Source organism: Vanessa tameamea, chromosome 6 (assembly GCF_037043105.1).
Source record: "Vanessa tameamea isolate UH-Manoa-2023 chromosome 6, ilVanTame1 primary haplotype, whole genome shotgun sequence".
NCBI classification, from domain to species: Eukaryota; Metazoa; Arthropoda; class Insecta; order Lepidoptera; family Nymphalidae; genus Vanessa; species Vanessa tameamea.
This window is the reverse complement of record NC_087314.1, coordinates 5,781,624-5,789,677: the sequence shown is the minus strand read 5'-3', so window position 1 is coordinate 5,789,677 and position 8,054 is coordinate 5,781,624. Positions and strand designations below refer to the sequence as shown.

The 8,054-nt window shown below is 31.8% G+C and overlaps 1 non-coding gene across 1 annotated transcript; it reads left to right on the top strand.

Moving 5' to 3' along the window:
• The first annotated feature begins 821 nt into the window (after positions 1 to 821).
• On the top strand, positions 822 to 893 carry Trnam-cau (transfer RNA methionine (anticodon CAU)). Its single transcript has one exon. It is a non-coding gene; the product is annotated as a tRNA-Met (tRNA).
• Positions 894 to 8,054: the final 7,161 nt, after the last annotated feature.

The following is an 8,054-nucleotide window of genomic DNA, read 5'->3' as shown; positions in this document are numbered from 1 at the left end:
AACCTTCGTTGAAACACGCTACCGAATAAAGTAATACGAAAAAAGCTATTATGTCAATAATATTTTATAATAATAAAAAGTAAATTTAAAATGACGCCAAAAATATTACGTATTGTTCAGAAATATGATGTAATGAGTAAATTTCAATCACACACTAAACCAGTCATGATTCAATCGTCAAGTTATGTGATTTTTATTTAATAAATACTCTTAAACGTTTTTTCTTTAATGTGAAATAAAATTTGGAGCACTTTACAACTGCGGATTAAATCAAGCGCAAAATACTCATATCCATAAATGAAAAGCATTGAACTATAAACAAGTATCGCCCTCGGCTACTGATATTATTATTTCCACGTTGTTCAAAAGATTCATTTAAATATGATTAAATTTATTTAATGATACTTGTGAAATTCGAGTTGTTTAACAAAATATGCTTTTGAACTTATAGTTGACTGTGAGTTTGTTGTTAAATTGTAGAGAAAAAAAGAAGTATTTTCAATGTAATTATATTTGTAAGATAAATATTATAGTACTGAAATATTAGTAGGTTTTATAAAAATCTAATAAGTGTCTAAAATCAAATTTAACAAATACCGGTATAAATTTTGTTTTTACGGTATCAAATCATTTTCTCCTATACAGGTAAATTTCGAAATCCAATCGTCTCTATTTTAAAGTCAGATATTATATTTTATGATTTTTTTTAAATTTTGAGTTCTTATCGATTTGGTTCAAAATAAATTTACTAATAAAATATGATGTAAAACAGTAAATATGAACTGGAGAGATTGTTTAACTATTTCACAATTGTTGTCAAGAGCAGAGTGGCGCAGTGGAAGCGTGCTGGGCCCATAACCCAGAGGTCCGTGGATCGAAACCACGCTCTGCTATAAAATTTTTTTCATTTTTATTTTACGTTAAATACTCACATTTCTATTTTTTATATATTTTTGATAATTTGTAATTTAATTTGGCCTAGTTTAATATTTTTTTTGCTATTATTGTTGCAGATGTCGCTAGTGTCGCTGTAGTAAATTTCAAAGAAACTTTATCTATGTTATAATTAAATACGAGTAATGTTATAATAGAAAAGGTATTTTTGATTTATTGATCTTTTATTAAAATATTCTTATTGTTGTCTGATATTATTATTATTATTTTTATAGAGATATCGCACATATGTATCGTTCGGTATTATATATAAAAGTTAAATTTATAATAAAAATTATAAAAATGATTTGATAAAATTGAAATAAATAATTGGGAATTATACACATTATTGTTAAAAAAAAATTCTTAACTTTATATATGAAATATTTGCTTAAAATATGGGAACAATTGATATTGTTTAATTTTATAGAAAGCATAACGTTTCTTTCTGGGCATTAAAAGGCATTTTTTTATATATAGTCCTGACGTCCGAGATATGTGATGGTTGTTTCCAAAGTTTGTTGTTCTGCTACTAGTTTTAAAAAAATTACAAAGTATTCGCAGCAGTCTCCGTCATCTTTGCATGTGTAACGCACTTTGCTATTGCAAAAAAATAAAGAATTATATAGTTTTTATTCATTAAACGTATCAAGTGAACCATTTAATAAACGTGACAGATGCACTTGATTTTTTTTATTATGTAATTTGAAAGCGACTGCAACAATTACAATTCTTGTTAATTTTGCTCCCCTTAGAAAGTCAGCTGCATGTAGCATGATGTTATCCTTAGCTTGTTTTAAGGAACCCTAAAGCGTATCCGACTGTGAACCAGCCATCGAGCCGAGCCGAGCGCAGCCAGTGAGTTTTGTTTAAAAACAACCGACAAACAAACAGAATCGTTTGTTTTATCATGGGATATTGATAATTTATAACATGTGCTCGCTACGATGTTTTTTTAAACGTCCATCGTTTTATTTTAACTGGGAAAATGGATACGGTGGTGAAAATTTGAAATGTTATCATTTTAAGTCTTCATTGTAATGTTCGTTGACTTTTTTTATGCAAGTCTTTAAGCTGAGAAAGTGCTTCTCAATTGACAAGAAACTTGAAAATAAACTAATCATAGATGACGTCATCGCCGAAAATAGTTTAAAAAAAATATGACATTTTATTTTGTCCTTTGAGGAAAATAAAATAAAAAGTAAATGCCTGTATGAAAGCGTTACTCTTCGAATGACAGCGGCTGTCACCCTTATAACTTTATCACACACCCTCCACTCGTATTATTATGTAGATTCCAATTTAAAACCACTTGTTATCTAGTTAGTGACGAAAAATACCTAACTACGGACCCCTAAATTAGCCTCCGGCTGCCAACTTCACCATACATAATCGATGGCAATTGACAAACGAAGCGTTCTTCTGTCAAATTCTAGTTTTCAGAGTAACAAAAGATATGACAAGACTAATACCTGATAGAAAACTCTCTATCAATCAATATTAACCTTTATACACTCACAATAGGATTGAACTAAAATGTTACTATGGGTTTTGCAATAAGTTTGTTAAGCAGTGCCTGCTATAGGTCCGTAATGGGGGTCTTGTTATGATAATCGGTGCCCTGAGGCCCAGTAAGGGCTGCATGCTGCTAAGACCATTCCATGGAGTGGCCAACGATTGAAACCGTTATATCGATCGAATTTGGAACAATAAAACATTTTGAATTAATAATTAATCGTGCCTGCAGAATTTCTCAAGTCTTCCGTCTAAAAAGACGCTGGTCTCAAGTAGCATATAAAATAACACAAATAAATTAATGCTGTATTCTCATCTTGATGTATGATGTCGTGAACAAAACATTAATGACTTGATGACAAATAATAATTACTATTATTAAATTATAATTTTTAATAACATTAATATTAGATAACGTGTTTAACAAATATTGCATTACTTATCCTAAATATTACACTAAATAAGTCACGATAAGTTACAATGTAAGTTACATTACGTTTTTTGAACTTATATAAGTAGATTGGAATAGTTTTTATATTATAAGTAGTCTTTTAGACTACATTTATAACTGAATATTTCATCGAAGTATCTGTCTGAACCGCTAAATATATAATAAATAGCTTGGATAAGTATTATCTTTAGAGATAACTCTTTGTAGATTCTAGATAAGCTTACAGTTTAATTGTGTGTATTATATAGTTTTCATACCAGATTTTGTGACTGATCAACCTTTTGGACATTTCTATTAACAGACCTAAAAGTGACTTCATTTCAATAGTACATTAAAATTTCAAATGCATCTATATTTCAATATAAAACTGAAATTGCTACCCCTTTTCATACATTCTAATATAGATTAATAAGGGTAAGTAGATTAGAATTTAATTATCAGGTCGTGCTGGTGCAGTCAGGCAGTCAATCTCTCTAACCGAAGGGTGAAACGGTAATGATAGAAAATTTTCCGCGCAGTTGTGCCCATTTCATTAGCTCCATGAACATTATTAGGAGATTAAAACATCATCTATAATGTCGACTCTGGCCTCATTATCTAAATAGTGTGGTGGTTTGGTATCCACAACTATATGAATTTAAATTGTGTGCTTATGACGAGTTGTACTTGATTTAAATAACAATTTTTGACTCATGATGTACTTATAACGACGACTTTATGTCATTTTGTGATAATTACCGGCCGAGACAGAGACAAGGTGTCTATTTAACTGTCTTTGTTTCTTACTGAGGTTATCCTCTGGTCCTTGTATCATTAAGATTATTTTAAATTAAAAAAACAAAAATTATTGAACTCGACGGATTTCAAATTCTTCATAATGGAGAGTTAATAACTTTTTATATTCATACCTCCCTTAAGAAATTTGTATTTTTGGAAATTTTAAGATTCTTCCTTTAATCCCTCCAGCCAGGTACACCAATAATCTGAAAAAGGCAACAGTAACCGACTGGCTACGACTTTCAAACCTACCTAGAGAGAGGTCTATGAGGCAGTGAACTACCATAGGCTGAATGATAATGATGATGTTCTAAGAATACTTACTTGTAATGAATACTAGTTGGGTAGTTGGGCTCTATGAAAGCCCATCTAGTTAGGTATGGCTCACATATTCTACCGTCAGACAGCAATACTTAGTACTTTTGTGGTCCAGTTTGAATAGTTTAGTATGTCAGCGTAACTACAGGCACCATTTAAAACACATATTAGTTCCCAAGGTTGGTGGCGTATTTACGACGTAAGGGATGGTTAATATTTTTTGTACTGATGTCTTTGAGCGGTGGTTACCACTTATCACCACGTACCCTTTGCAAAGTCACTCCATTTCTATCATAGGTTAACAGCCGACTATGGAAATTTTGTTAACAGTAACCAGGTGAGCGCGTAAGTGCCTCGGATATCTCGTATTATGGAGGGAAACCCACCGACCTGCGAAAGCATTCTCAAGATAGGTAGGCGTCGTATCTACCTGGTCGTAAAAGTCTGACTATTTTTCCAGCAGCACTGTCAGACAATTTGGCCTGAACCTAAATAAATCAGATAAGGTCAAAAGAATGATGACTATGATTGAAATTCTTATTAATTTCGTTCAGTTGAACCTGAACTCCGACTGCTGGCAGTTTCAAATAAAACTTCTCGGTAGACTCGCAAGCTTTTAATTCAAAAGTGCTTGCAGCCGGGAAGTTGATGAATTTTGAATACAGCTAGTTAGGCAAATTCAAATGACGTATATAATAAGTTATAATGTAATAATTTTGTCAAGTAATCAGATCCCCGAAGACACTTATATGCTTAATCTTATACTAAGATATAATTTTAGATGAACGAACTAACTGCTGATTAAAATTTAAGTATCCAATTTAAAAGGAATACATCCAATTTCGTATTTCATTAAAACCAACGTTATCTCTATAGTCAACTGAGAATTAAAGGTGAGAATAGTTACGTGCAAGTATATATCACAATGGATGAAACTAAAACTAGGACAAAGGCACTGTGCCATGTCACGTCCACACATGACTCATTCCGAATGCCATTCTTGGACCTTGATGAGGTCGTTCACTATTGCATATGCTCTCTATTTAAGAAGGTATATGTATAACTCAATATCTTTTCTTTATTTCGATCCAACATCAAATTAAAAACCTCATGTCACATCAAAGTAAGCGTACAGCCTTATCTTATAGCACTGCCTTTGTTTACTTACGTTCTTACACGCGATCGCGCCGTCCCCCTCCTTTATCTGCTATCTCTGTCACATTTTGACAGATCGCCGTACCACGTGACACGTCACTCGTCACAGTTTATCGCCTTCCGTGATTAAAACAATCGTGTAACGAAACACGATATGTGATTATGAAACGCGATCGCTGTAAAATTTTTCAGTAACGCTTATAACGATTGAAGCAGCGAGTTGGCTGAAAGACGTGGCCGCACTGGCTGGATGCGAGCTCCTCTCGCTCGTTCGACTAAATTTTCAATTCAAACAGGGTCTTTATAAGGGTAGTGACGCTGTACAAAATTTACATATCGACGTAATAAAGCAAGCCGGCGCCCGATTTAAATTCGGCGAACGTTCCGCTACGGATCTCGCGTCGGAAAAGTTTTCTAGTAATGAAAAATCTTCGTTAAGACTAATATGAGTGGTCGCTGTACATTTTATTTGTTGCGAGCACGATTGCTTCAACTTGATTTAATACTATTGCATAATGTTGTATAAATGTTCGTTTTTATGTATAATGATAAATTAGTTTACAATACGAATTGAATAGTTAATATTAAAGAAGTACTTAATTTCATTTGACAAATACACAATTAATGATACATTGTTATATAATATTTTGTCATTTCATCTAGAAGTACATAAAACACAATACGTTTCATTTTAAAGACACAATAGTAGTATTACTTCTTGTTCAAATCAATACCAGAAGGAGATAATGTTTTTCTTACTTAATAGACGATATAGCAGTGTAACTTTATACATATATGTTTCTCAAAAACTGGTTGGTAAATTATCATAGACTTATTTATATTCTTGACATTCTAGAAAAATATTTAGCAGTTCTATAAATAAGCGTTGGATGTGGTCATGGTCGTAATTTATCACGGCTGTTCATACAAAAAAGATTGTAAGTGTAAATTTTAATTAAGAGTAAAAATTATACGTATATACTTTTAAATTTTTCTTGCGAACGATTAAAATAAACTAGCTATCCGCCACGGCTTCACACGGTTGCAATTTATTAATAAAAATGAAGCAAGAAAATGTTAAGTACTCCTATATTCCTTTATATTATAAAGTTTATTTAATTATTAATTTATTTTACATTTTTGGTTTGTGTCTTGGTTGATATGTATTTAAAAAACTTGAGGGCAATTCTCACTGCCAAGGTAGAAATGTTGTTACAGGCTGTTATCGGATCACCCGTTTGGCAGCGAGCGATTCTTTTGTGGCAGCACGTAATTTTGACTCGGTAACATCTTCTAAAGAACTCAGTCGAATGATATAATGTTATATACAATTTTAATCAATATATAATAAGGAGAAAATGTTAGTATGAGTGTAACTTAGAACATAAACCAATATTACTTCCGATTTATTTGTAGGCCTTTTTAAGTCATACAATTTTCTGGTAGATTGTTTTGATGTATTTCCTTAAGTATTCAGAGCTAACCATGGAAAGTTTGCAGTTCGATCCTAGCTTTATGCTTCATTAAAAAGAAAATCAGTTATGTTAGTAAAACAGATAAAGCTTATTATTCAAAAGAAACTGCGTGAAGATATTAGTTTAATAATAACATCGTAATCGTATGAAACACAGAACTTGTAATAAATCCTGTGTTTATACAAAAAAGACACAATGATTGATCGCCATTGAACCGTTTATGTTAATGTATAATTATCGTAATAATATCCACTATATCTTGCACATATTAATAAAGTCGGCCTATCAATATTCATGTCATGTTTATTACTCTAAGTTATCTTTTCGATAAAATAATTATGTATTTATTTAAATTATTTATTGTATAAAAGCTTAACGCTACTGCACTATCTGCTAGTCAACCTTACGACGTATATATGTAACAGGTTGTCTCTAAATATTCGACACTATTTATTCTAAAAAGCTATTGTGTACGTAATTTGGGAAACAAAAACTATAATACTAATATTTATTATATCTGGGTTGAGATTTATATCAATTTTTGCAAGCTTCGAAGTGTGTCATACTAGTTGAGATTCTGCTTGACTTTAATGGTTTCATCGATTTCATCTTCCCACCGGACGTCCGACACTCCGCTTCTCGTGCCTCGGTGAAACTCCACCTGCCGCCACTTCACCACCGTAGATGCTTGGATGAGATTATATATGATTACCGCAACCCTTTTTGATCGGCCTTTAGGTGTTCGGTTTATCGACATTCGGTAAGCAGCGATGGTGAGAGTTGAGTACGACACAAAGCCTGACACTGAAAGAACCTGGGAAATTATAACCAATTTTCCAATGATGCTGTACCTCTGAGTAACAAACAGACTGTGTTGTGATATGAAGAGCCAGTAGAATAGTGTAATTTCAGGTACTAGGTCTTGCGTTACCAATAACACAATTTTTTTTAATGTGCTGAAGGTGAACATTAATAGTACCTTGTTGCTGTTTGTTATAATTAAATCCAGAATAAATTATATTTATATATTCTTGTTTTTACAGTATTTTATTAAATATACTTATATTTTATAGTTTTGACGTAAATTTTATTTTATTTACAGTACTTTGTAATATTATATATCGTGATGTGGAGTGAATTGGAAAGATCTTGATCCTTGAAAGACTCGAGATATTAACTAACTCGACTAAAATGACTGGTGAAGATGTTTTTACAGCACACTTTATACGTACCAATTATTGGCGAGTATAATTTAATATTTGTCAATTACATACTAGATCATTATGACAGACAAAATACATGAGTATTATTATTTAGCAGTGATACAGTGGCCTCAGATATTATCCAAAGATGTATATTATTTTAGTAGACATATCAAAGAATTCAGTAGCGAAATTACGAATCGATATTGCAATAATATAGGAGGTTCA